Below are 13,027 nucleotides of genomic sequence, written 5' to 3' on the forward strand. Positions count from 1 at the left end.
ATTTACACATTTCCGACTTGCGTCGCGACCGATACGCTTTTACCAATTTGACAACCGAGGAAATTCGTTCACGCATTCGAAAAACCAGCCACCGGGAAATCGAATCGCGAAAATTTCTGCTCATCCCAAGATTCGAACGACTCGAGCGAATACATTCGCAATAGCGGCGAACCAAAAGAAGGGTGACAACCAGTTCCTTGCAAACTCGATCCCCGGAATTTACGTTTGCCGCTACACCGTTTATGTTATGCAACGTAAAACGGAGTAGTAACTGGCAGCTGCGCAAGAGGACATCGTCGCGTAGCAGAAAAATTGTTGCTCTCGAGGATGTCCTTCGCTGAACTAATACGGAGACATCGAAAGCCACGAGGTCACCGATTCGGCTCAAGATTTCGTACGTAGGTAGTGAACGTCGTGTACAATAGCGTATTAAGTTCGCGAGACGTTCCAGTAATCGTTTCGCGAAAGAATATAACACGGTATACCGTGAAACGGCGCGTGATCCGATCGAATAAGTGGATAAGGAGGAACGCTCACCGGGTTCTTCTGGAAAAACGAAGCAGATGCGCGACAGCTTTGAAGCAGTAATGGAACAGGATTGCTGTTCCCAGACGGAAAGCATAGACACCCTGCCCCCGAGTCCCCCAGGCCCCCTGGCCACCGAGCCCCCCGAACCCATGAAAGCCATTTAGACGAGCGAGATGTTCGCGGTACCACTTGAAGGCAAGGCCTTCGTGGCAGGCACAAAAAGCGACGGGGGTGCGGTTGGTGGTTCTGGTGCCAAAATGAAGCGGCGAGTGCGACGTCGAGTGGTCCGGGCCCGAGTCCCGACACCCAGGTACTTAAGATTCTTACGTCCGAAATGGCTGCGCGACGACGAGGCGCGAGAGCTAACGACCCGCCACTTCGTCCTTTCTGCCTTCTCTCCGCTTCAATTTGTCGGGAATTTTTCGGGCGAAAAACTGCCGGCCGCTGGAGATGTCGCGAGAACGAGCGGTCAGCGGGGGACGCGCGGGTCAACGATCGAGAATAGCTCGATGAAACGATCCAAGCCAAATCACGAACGTAATTACGCGAGAACGTTGCTACGGATGGAAAGAATCGCGGTCTTCCTCGTGTCTCGAACCGTTTCGGAGATCCGCCACCGAGACGCGAATCTTCGTAACACGGGGAATGCGTACACGCGAAAAGCTACCGGCCGCGCAGAACGAATCGCGATTACCCCTTCGAAATACCTTAACTCGAGTGGCCTGTGATTAATTTGCCATGCGACGCGACGCGTTTTATATAATACGATAACCGTGAATTATGACATTCGTTCCGTTGGTAATCGACGTCTTCGTCGAGCACACCGATGACGGATTCCCAACACTTTTAATCGCTTCTTACGACGAAACTTTCGGACCGTTTCAAAAAACCGCACGGAAGCGGAAAATTTCAACGAGGTATATACTCTTCGGCAAAGTAACGGGTCTTTCTCGTGCCATTTTCCGCTCGCGATCAACGATCGAAAAACAAACTCGGCGATTCCTGAAAATCGAAAAGAATACCCGGTCGACGATGTTTCTTGTTTCCGATTCCGGAGTTCCCCGATTCGCGAGAGCAACGACTGGTAAAAGTCCATCAATGTTTCAAGTTCTGTCGAACGACCATTCAACGTCTTATTACGTAAGCCGCTGGTCGTGTCCTGGCCAGCTTCCTCGCTTTGAACCGATTCCTGGAACGTCGCCATGATTTATATTCACCGACAATTTATCGGCGACGCCCAATGACGCCACGTTTGATCCGTGCTGGCGTTGTGCAATACGCGAACGGCACCTTGACGATATTTAAAGCCGTCGAACATCGATGCCGCTCGGTTCCCCGAATCGGGGGAAATCCGAGGCCTCGTGTAACAGAAATCGCTGGCCCGGATCAGCTTTAATTTCCCTTCCCGAATGCACCTAACCAAATCGGATGTGCTCAACCGGCCGAAAAGCTGCGATAATTCCATTTGCGCGAAATGCAACGGTCCCGTGCTAACGACCGACGAAAAGAAACGCGAGCAAAGGGCAGCGGGACGGATATTGGCCCGACGGCAACCACAATGGGTCACCATGGGCGGTCCGTGCCTGAGTTACGACCATGGGAACCATCAAATGGAATCTAACACCTACAGTGCTGTAATACGGTTTTAACCCACCAACGGCGTGCCACGAATCTGCATAAAATATCGAATTTCGAATTGAAACGTGGCGAAACGGATTAAGGGAAACGGAGTGCCGTCGGTGTTCGAGGTTTTAATCTTCGACGCGCGACCGAATTCGTGGATCGGCGTAGAATCCGGTTTAAAGCGTTCACCCTTTGCGGTCGACGTGACGGATGCCTACGCAAAGTGTATACTCCGTTCTATCCTCCGCGCGGGCGCGTTATTAAATTATCGTGCTACGCGTAATCTTTGGTAAACAATCAACGCAAGCTGCAATACTCGCAGACGTAATATTTTCTGTCTTCGTTCGAGTAAAGCAACGATGTTACAGACTCGTAACCGTAAAGAGCTAATTCTCGAAAGAGCGCAAACTCGATCTTGCCCGTATTCGAATCCACCGCGTATTATTTTACGATCGCAAATATTTAGCGTCTCGGTCGTTGGTCCGCCGAGCGACCTATTCTGATCAATTTCGGCGAAGAATAAACGATTCTCGGAAAGCGGTCGAAGATTACGGGAAAGAAGCCGCATAATCGTTCGGGAAGGCGGACGAAGGAGAGAGGGACGGCTCGAAAAGACAAAAGTGGCTCCAATCCGCTTTTCAATCGGCTAAGATGATAAAGACGTCCACCACTCGTCCCGAGGTTCGTTACGACAATGTAGTAACGATCTCGGGGCGATACGATGCAATCAGTGGAAGGCCCCTCGCTCCGTTAAACCACGGTGGCTGACGAAGACGAGCAAACACGAGTCTTACGATCGGTTTACCCGACGACTTGGCCAAAGATCAAGATACCTGCCGTCTATAAATAGATCTGGCAATCGGTTCAATAATGAGCGGGCGTAGTCCGTTTATCAATATTGATTGCGCAATATCGGGGGACTCGAAATATCTGGCCGTGTAATAGAATCGATTCGCGATCGATAAGACGGATCGAAGAAATAACGAGGGATACGCGAACGCTGACTAATCTTCCGATTTGGTTGACGATACGGGTACTCGTCGAACGTTCTTTTAAACGTTTATTGCCTCCTTTATTTTTCACCGGACACCACTTTCCGACAAATTGCAAGTTATTATTGGAACCCGAAGCCTGAATGAGAATGTTACCCTGCACGTACAGGGCGATCTAGAAAAAGTGTCGATCAATTTAAAGCCGCAGTACCGACAAAATTCTTCGACCGTTCTTGTAGATCACCCCGTGTATAGAGCATAAATAACTGCTTTCGGATGGAGGGGCGATGTCTAGTCTAGACGCAATTCTCATAGGACGAAGAAATAGGTATCGCACGTGACTTTTGATTTAAAACGCAGGTAAGAACGAGCACTTCGTGGGAGTTACAGATAAGGAGCAGTGCCACGCAGACGGTAGCAAAAACTCGTTGAACGTTTCAAGGAATTCCAAACACGAATGTCAAATGTTCGGTAATCGAAAAATATTTCACAATAGCGACGACCAGTGCTCGAGATCGGAGTCGTTTAAGTAAATGGGAAACGTGGAAAAAGTTGACGTCTCAATTGTTGCGTAACACAAGCGGTAAACTCGAATCGAAGTCAGGAATGCCACGACGATTCGTTGAATCCGCTCGTGTATGGAACTTTGTAAACACACGACACGAACGTAAACAGTCGTGTCTCGCATTTGCGTATAATCCGCTTCGCGAATAATTAAACAGCCATTGAATGACTCCCCTTAACCACCGCCACCACCGCCCCTCTCTCCCCTCCACCGAGTAGCACGGAAATACTGTTCCTTGTTTCTTTGATAACACGGTGACACGAAAAACACTAGAAACTTATCCACTATCGACCACATACGGCACATATAGGCTATTAACTTTTACGCGTGCTATTCAGTACCTGCTGACCGCCTACCGGCTATCGTCGCAGAGGTAGCGATCGTTCTATCTGAAACGAGGGTATAAAGTTACCCGTCTCGTGTCGTTAACATACTTGAGAAAGTTATTTGCCGATAAACACCAAGAAAGCCTAGGGGTATCCGGATCGTTCACAATCGTTCTTCGAATAAGCAGCGTTGTATCGTACGGCATCCGGTAAAGACCACATTATGCTAAGCCGTTTAATTCGACCGGTGAATCGTATACCTCGCCGTCGGTGTAAATTCAATTTAGAAACGATAACGCGTACGTCGTCTTTCCTTTTAATGAGAATCCAACTTACGTTACTCTCGATTAAACTCGCGATACCAAATTGCACGGAGAATCAAGATTTTTTATTACCGTTAACAATCGATACACCATCGTATCGGATAATGTCTCGAAAAACGGTGCACTCCGAATCGAGAACTCTTTCCTTTTATCGGCGACAAGTATCGACGATATATTTATCCCATTGATTCGACTTCTTTGGGAATATCTCGCGCAATCGTGAGGTTTTTATGCGTCGCAGTATTCTGGGTAAACGACTTTCAGATTGTTTGTTTTGACGCAATGTGCGCTGAAAAGGGAACACGCGTAGGCGGATACTTTTTCGCGCTGAAGTAATTTTTATTCGGAAACTTTCGTTGGGACTTGAACGGATTGCGTATCGGCGTATCAACACGAAGAAACGCGAGTTGTAAATTGAAAAAAGATTGCAGGTCGCGAGAAAAGAAATAACTGGAACTGTTGCATGTCACGCACAACGAATGGACACGCTATCGAGTATCAGATCCGTGATAAATATTTCCGCGATCGCCCGAACGTGAGAATTATTCCGTCAAAAAAATGCAAACACTTTGCTCGGTTTATTATTTGCTTTTTCTCATACTTATGTAAGTATCCGCGCGAAACGAAGAATAAATAGATTTCTCGGAAACGTCGCCGCATGGTCGAATCAATCGTAACCAGAACAAAAATTAACCACGCGCAACTTCGAAGAGTTGTATTTCCGCGCGCGATCGTAGAATTAAACCAGGGAGACAATTTCCAAATTTTCGAAACACGGAATTAAATGGCGCCGCGTTTAAAAAGGTTTCTTGTTATCGGAGTCGAATTGCTTCGCAAAAATTCGTCGCTGTCGGGTTCTTGGGTCGAAAATGTTACCGTTGCCAAACGAAAGTTGACACCAGCCAAGAGTTATCGGATGGTGGACCGTGGAAAAGTTATCGTTGAATTTCGTGGACGTTGCCGATCGGTCTCGCGGCGTTGCTCTTGGCTTCGATAATATTGATCTTGTCTGGCTGGCGATAAAAGTTTCGCGATTTCTTCCACCGCACGAGTCTCACGCTTCGAACATCCGAAATATCGAGCTATTTACTTAAACTCGCGTTCCAAATTTCCCAGTCCGACAATCTTCTCCCGTTCGACTTTGCTCCGAGTCTTCGTTTTCTTACCAATATACGTCGAGGACTTGGAAAAACAACGAAAAATAATTTCCAACACTCTGGACGATAAATCGAGCGTCACCGATAATGTCTTTTGCGTAGCGTAACTTCTCTAATTACTAATAAATTATTGGATACCTATGCGAAACTTTTATTATATTTTCTATTATATTCGGATTAAAGTTCTATGAAATTTATCCTTGAGATTGTTCAATACTCTGTGCTCAATATTGCGTAACGATATTATCGACGATTAACCAAAAAACGTGCCAAAATGTGAACGTACTTTCGTTTCGATCCCGAATCATCCAGCGCCCTTAACGTGACCGTTTGTGTTAGCATTAGCGTTAGCGTCAGTTTGTTAACGAGCATTTATCTTTGTCGACAACACGATGGCAACGTTTCGGAAGCGAACACCACATTCGCGCGAATCGAACCGGCTAGATATACATACGTATGTATACCGGAGCAACGCGATTCGTTTCAAGTAGCAACGAGCGACGTACCGGCGTCGTGGCTATCGCGTTGGAAAATGAATTCAAAATTTACTACCATTTCGCGCGATGGAACTTTATTATTCGTTTAACGCGCTCGAGCGTGGACGCATCGCGGCCATTTCGCTTTCAATTAGAGGATTTTTAATTTTACGCATTACCGTCCCGGGATTTTACGACCTTACGGCTCTTACAACCGGAAATCAATGCCGGTAAATCGATTGCTCTTCGACCACTGAGACTTGAATTCATTTCACTGTATGGAAACCCCGTTATCAATTAGTGCGCGTTGTTTATGGAAAGAAGTCGCGAGTTTTGCGAGTAAAACCGAACGAACAGCGGTATCGTTTAAATACTCCTTCGTGGTAAAAAACTCGGGAACATGCACGGGTTCGCAAATTTTTTTTATCGATCGCGGGAGTAAATGACGCAACAGCGACCTAACCCAGACCTAGTTGTCGTCGTTTCACCGATCCCAAAAATTCAAGAACGTTCGAGAATTTTTCGAGGCTCAAAAGGTACAGTGCCGCGCCTTCGAATCGCATTAGAGATAATTCTGCTCGGCGCGAAGAATTAATTTACCAAACGACACGTATTAGGAGCGAAATAATTATACCGGCGCGTCGCTCGGATTATTGCACCGTCCGCAAACATTTCGCAGCGGAACGAGGGTCGATAGTCGTTGACCGTTCGTTTTGCGAACGAAAATGAGTCGTTGATCGTGCGATCGATACACGATTGCGAATCGATCTAAAATCAGCGCGTTGCACGAATTACCGTGTATGCAACGCGATGCCATTTAATTGTCCTCTAGCTAGACAATACCCCAAGGTGAGCGAAAAAGAATTAATAAACGTAAATGCGAATCATAGATCGTCGAAGACGTCTACGAGAGGGCTTATTATCTATCCCCTTCGGTAGATTTTTATCGTGCAATTTTTTAATAAATCGATCTTAGCGATAGATTTTACCAAGCATTTGATAGTTACTGCTATTCGAGCACTCGAAACCTTATCGAGGTAAAGTGTTTCGACCGATTCTGTTTCAAGTTGCTGATTCAAGACGATCAGATTTCTGTGCAATAACGAGGTGAAACTGTTACATCGCCTAGCAAGCCGCAAGTATCGCCGAGAATGCTTTTATTATACCGCAGAACTATTTTGAATGCAAGGAAGCTGAGCTTGTTTAGAACCTCGGTCGTTGAAGGATCGTAAAACTGGAAGCTTTCCTTGGTGCGCGCGAAAAGGCTGTATTCGACGTGAAAATAGTTCGAGAGAGTAGTGCAATTTCGTGGATGGGTGTACAGTGAAATTCCATTTATCCGGACGTGTCGATAGGCACGATAGCTCCGACAGCCAAGATATACTAACGATTTTCCCCATCGGCGTTGTACCCGATAATAATTTTCTCTACCAGTATTATACGCGTAAGATTATCTTGTACGTTTGATGCGTGTTGCGCTCGTATACGCTTAACATCCCTTAGAAATAATTCGAACAAGGATTACGGTGATTTTAGTACGTTGCGTGCCAACAGATGCAATGGAACTCCATTACCCGAGCAAATGGTGTATTTCGTTCGACATTTTATACACTTTCTTATCGAAAATGGATACACGATTCGAAACGTTAAACGACATTAGTCGAGTATCGTTACAGAGACAATCAGTGATAGCAACGATGAATACGTATCGTGGCTCTGGAAAAAGAACTTGAAATTAGACAATTCGAGACGCGATCAAAGTTAAACACATCGTACACTCCTAGAAGAGATCTTCCCAGAGAAAAGTATTTCAGTTGCAAAAATATTCCGAAGCGGTCGGAATTCCTCTCCTTTCGACGCGGCGCAGCGGCACGTCGGCGTCGGCGTCGGCGTCGGTGTCGGCGTCGGCGCGAAATAAAACGTTCGGCCCGCAAAATATTCGAAAGTCGGTCGTCCCAAACTCGAAGCCGTGTTGCACATCGGGCCGACCGACGTGCGTTTACCGTTTTTTCGCGATTCCCCGAGGTAAGCAGCCGATACGCGCGCTCGCTCGAGACGAAACCCTCGGTCCCCCCGCGTACACTCCTTCGATTCAAGTACAAAGGAACATTTCCGGTTTCCGGCGCGAAAATTCCAAAGTTTCGATCGGCCGAAATTCGTGTCCGTGAAACGGATCGCGTAACGCTCAGGGAGTTTCGAAATCAACCGCGTAAACACCACGGAAACCGGACAAGGTTTACGCAATGCTAAAAATGTCGCCCGAACGAGAAACAGACGGTGTCGGTGACAACTGGATTGTTCGAACACCGACGCGAGTCGATATCGAAAGAATCTTTTGTTTATGTCGTGCGTGCGTCGACGAAGCAAAACTCGTAATGCAGTTACACTCTCGTAATTCGAAAGAGAATTTTACGGGAAACGAAGTACGAGGGAGAGTATCCACTTGACGATTCGTAGCTCGCGAGAATCGGGTAGATCTTGATGAAAGAAGTCGCCGAGAATCGAATGTTTCGTAGAGCCTGATGAACGAAACTCGATAAACCGCGTCGTAAGGTCTGCAGAGTCGGCCGGTACACGTTACACGGGTCTAAAAAAAGTGCGGGTTCGAAAGGAACAAAGGTATTCTCGGTACTCACTCTCTCGCGCCTCGACGATGTTGAATTCCCGGGTTGCTTTTTCCGGATGAACGTCCTTCGCCTTCCCGGCCACGAGAACCGAGATCGGCAGGAGGACGTGCGTTGTCGCGTGTTCGGCCGCGGACGAATGTTCCGAGCGGTCGCGAGTTCCGAAACGAAGCGTAAGAGACGAGAAAGAGTGCACGTGGCGAGAAGGCAAAGCGCGGCCGCAAAAACCGGCCGAGTACGACACGACCTCGCCGACGGTCGCAACGAGACTGAACTTCCAGCCCGCTACTCCAGCCTGGAAACAGCTGCTCCGGCTGCCAGCGCCAGAAAACTACGTCGCCTGCCCGTAGAGCGGTACGCCGCGCCAAGTGCATCTTCTGCTGCGTGATCGCGCTCGCCAACTTGCCTCTCGCCTTGGGAAACCGCTTTTACGCCACGTCGAGCGAGAATTAATTGAAAGTTCCTTTGACGTTATTGTCTGCGGGGCCTTGAATCTCCGTTTTCTTCGTTTCGGTTTATTTTGTCGCCGGATAAATTCAAATCCAACCCGAACTCGCGGACCGTACGATAGTAGGTGGTTTACCTAAAAAAAAAAATCGGCTTCTCAGATTCCTTGATCTTTCCGCGAAAACGTGTTCAAATCGCATCGTTGTTTACACGGAACTGCCTGTGTCGCTCTATGCGCGTTTCGCTTAATTTTTTTTCATTCCCGAATCGTCGTATTCGAAATTCGTAGTTGGCGCGACAGACGCACGATCGGTCGCTTTTAGCCGGAGAAACGTACAGTACCCGGAAAACGATGAGTCTCCGAAGTCATCGAAAGGGGGAGGAGAAAGCATTGCCTCGAAAAAGATGAATACGCCCCTTCACTGACAGCTGCTCTCACGTGTAAATATTTACGTTCCGTGTGAGCCTCGAGGTCGTTCACACGACAACGGAAGCCCGTGGTCCCGGACGACGTCCAGCTCGTGCAATCGCCTGGGAATGCAAATTTAGATCGAATGTCCGTTCTCGACCGCTCGAGACCGGTTCGCGTAAAGTCCGTGGTAATTGGAAAAACTAACAGCACGATCGACCGTCGTTAAACGTCGACGTTCGACGATCCTACCGTTAAAATACATCCGAACGCCTACGATAATAAAATCCTCGTCGAGAAACGGTCGAAAGACGCTAAACGATCGAGCAAGTCGACGCCAGGCTTGATAAATTTTGACGCGTGTACGCGCACGTACGCGCTCAAGGGAGAGCTCGGTGCAACAGTATCGGTCTTTTATTGGCTGGGTGCTAATGCGCCTTTACTGCGTTTGTCCCGTCGTTTACCTACCGTACGTTGTAAACCGGCACAGGTGCCGGACCGAGGCTTATTAGAGAACGTATCGTTTCGAATCCGCGGCTGCCATGGCAACAAAGTTTATTATACCAAATCCGAGAGGAAAGTTTAGACGGGCGTTTAGGTGGTTGAACGACCGGCAGAGGTGTAGTTCGAACGCAACGACCAGTCCCCCCGACGATAAGACCAACTTCGAGGGAAGTCTGCAGCGCGAGTGGCCACGCAACCTTATCTCGGCACTTAGGTACGTACAGTAACAGCTGTTTGGTAGAACGCGGCAAATATTAATCTACGCGTTCTAGCTATCTTCGAGGCGAGTCCAACGGTTCCCGATTCGTGTCGATACTCGCCTAGAGAGGCAGACGATCCCATCGAGGGATTAAACGTCCGAAACTATTTTCGCGCCGGCTCTGAATCACCGAGCGCCTTTAATCGTTTAATCTTGTTTCAACAAGGTAGTCGACTGTACGGTTCACGCGTGGCCGATCAGCTCTCGCCAAGTCTCGGAGGTCCTTCGATCCTCGATGCTCTCGGCGCTGAAATTATTCAACCACCCGGTTTTTATCTCGCGTCTTGGCCACTTCGTTCAACAGTCCCTCCGCGTGTCTTCTCGCGGGAAACAAATCGTAGCTCTCTTCTTGCTCGTTGAAGAGCCGTAGCCACTTGTTTCAGCGCGGACGATCGGTTGTTCTGAAGTACGTCCGCGCATCCGAACCGTTTCCCCGGCGTCGTTTTCTCCTCCACGGTGCGGCCAAGTCCCGCATGCATAAGTAAATCCTCGTCGAACGCGATCGGGTATTTATTTAGACACTGGCTCGGAACTCGATGGCGCCAGAATATTTGCGATATTGCGGAGACTGCCTCGAGTGGGCGGCAATGGTTCAGGTGAAATGTTTATGCGCTTCGTAGTACCTGCACGGCCGAGTCTACCCTTTCAGCTGGAAGTAGAATTCACGAGAAAAGTCCATGGATTGTAGAGTACACGGTGAAGTATACATTTAAACGCGCCAGAGACTATAAACACGCGACCAAAGATCAATGTTCCGTACACGGTTCGACTCTCGTGCGATTTTTAATGTAAAAGACACGCATCGCGAAACACTAACTAGAATTCGATGCACCGTTATTTCATATCGGATCGCAATTTCATTTAGAGACACTGTATTCCGTTGCAAAGAAGCCGAAAGACTAAAACGAGAAATCGTGAAAACTTTTCGGACTCTTGCACAAACAGTAACAATAATGAACGGCGAAACTTGGGTCGAAGCATTTGCCTTGATCTCGGTTCGATACGAGCCCACGACAAATGGATATTTTAGTAATGCGTACTAGTAGAAATTCGAAAAATATCTAGCGGCCAACTGCATTGGAAAAAACATATTTCGACCAAGAGTGCCGAGGAACGTAAAGTTACACTTTGTTTACCTCTCTAATTGCGCGTTATCATGAAAAAAGGGACAAACACTGCACAAATTTCCAATACAATAACGATTATTACGATGTTCGGTGCACACGTAACGACAAAGTGGTAACGAAATAAGTTACGCGCACTGTATGGGTAACGTGGTTCACATACGCGTATTTGCATACTAATTTCGCAAATTTGTCTTCCGAACGACTATTCCGTTCTAGTTAAACCAACCAACTATCGAACGACCACTCGCACGAGTGCCTTCGTTATCGCTGTGGGCTAAGTTAAAGTCCCCATAGATCATGCGTAAACGTGTCCCGATGGAGCGTAGTAACGATGCTGAAACACGTTCGTGTTGCAGGATAATCGCGTGAACCGCTCGCGCACAACAGTTTTCCTAGTGTCCCACGCGTTTGATAACGTTTTCGCGTTAAGAAAATATTTGGTACATTTGAATTTAATTTTCAAGGACAAAGTCGCATCGATTACAGCTGATTTCTTAAGGATTTATCAGAAAACTCGAATGTTTCTACAGCGATATAGAAATTGCTCTTGCTTTTATCATTAACCGTAAAATCACAAGAATGTTGGCTGATGTCGCGCTAAAAGGTGGCACGAAAGATAACGTTAGAGAATGTTAGATAGGAGAATGTGTGTCGAGTAGTCTGCGACCCTTTTCGAATCTGTAACACAGGGTGGCCAAGAAGCCCGCTGCGCCATGCATTATGCAAAGGCACAAAGTAGAAACGAACGGGCTGCAGGTAACAGGGATGTTGAATCCGCAATGCAAATTTCACGCGAAAACTTTCGAACGGTTGTCTTGGCCTCGAATGTTCCCCTTTTTTTTTGTAAATAATTTAGTCTTATTCGATAGAGGGTATCTGGCGACTCCATTTCGGTATCTTTTGTCTTGTTTGAACGAGAAAAGAATAAACGACGAACTCGCGTTTTATTCTACGAGTGCGAATAAATTAAAAAAGAAGATTCGTACTGCACGCGTTATAATTTTGGTGTTCGTATCTTCGATAGCCTGAAAATGTTGAACGCATCGTCTAAACAGTACCTACCCTGTTCCGTTTCCCATAGTGGTCACAGGTAAGAAGTGAGACGAGCGATCCCCGTCTCGTGTACCAATAAACAGGTCAAATTACCGTCAGACCACCGGTAAGAGTTACTTCACGGTGAATTGGGTCACCTGTTCCTCCGGTCTCTTTAGACAGGAAGTCGTTGAAGTTCGTCGATTACGCGATGGTACTCATCGTCCACCACTGTGCATATTAACCAGCAATAGCTACGTCGCGAAAGAACCTTAAGAACTTCGTCCGTTGTATTCTGTTGACAAATGGAAGGGATGATCGCTCAACAATAAGAGAAATTGGAAATGGAAGGCTCACGTTTGAGAGAAGGAAGCGGATCATTGATAGATTACAGACCGACGATTAGATGGGAGTAAGTGGAGGCATATAATTTTTCTTATTGCACTCGTTACCTCGATACTTAAGGGAACTTTCAGCCCTGTTTTCCTGCAATTGTCGAGGTTCTACTGTATCTCATTATTTACACGGACGGGCGTAAAAAATGAACGCACGAAGCTTGATTAAAACGAAGTGCAACCGGTTATGCGAAATAATAGCAGCAGAGGAGACGACTACCCGAGATTATTTCCTTTTGA

At 47.2% G+C, this 13,027-nt stretch overlaps 1 protein-coding gene across 2 annotated transcripts in view; it reads right to left on the reverse strand.

Moving 5' to 3' along the window:
* Sulf1 (Extracellular sulfatase Sulf1) overlaps window positions 1-8,875 on the reverse strand; it is a 64,728-nt gene extending 55,853 nt beyond the window's left edge. For both annotated transcript variants that reach the window (XM_076320697.1, XM_076320671.1), the window contains exon 1: window positions 8,627-8,875. The gene's annotated coding sequence lies outside the window, so the exon portion shown is untranslated. The remainder of the gene's footprint in view (window positions 1-8,626) is intronic.
* Between the last annotated feature and the right edge of the window lie 4,152 nt (window positions 8,876-13,027).

The sequence above is a fragment of the Ptiloglossa arizonensis genome, chromosome 1, assembly GCF_051014685.1.
Source record: "Ptiloglossa arizonensis isolate GNS036 chromosome 1, iyPtiAriz1_principal, whole genome shotgun sequence".
In the NCBI taxonomy this organism is placed as follows: domain Eukaryota; kingdom Metazoa; phylum Arthropoda; class Insecta; order Hymenoptera; family Colletidae; genus Ptiloglossa; species Ptiloglossa arizonensis.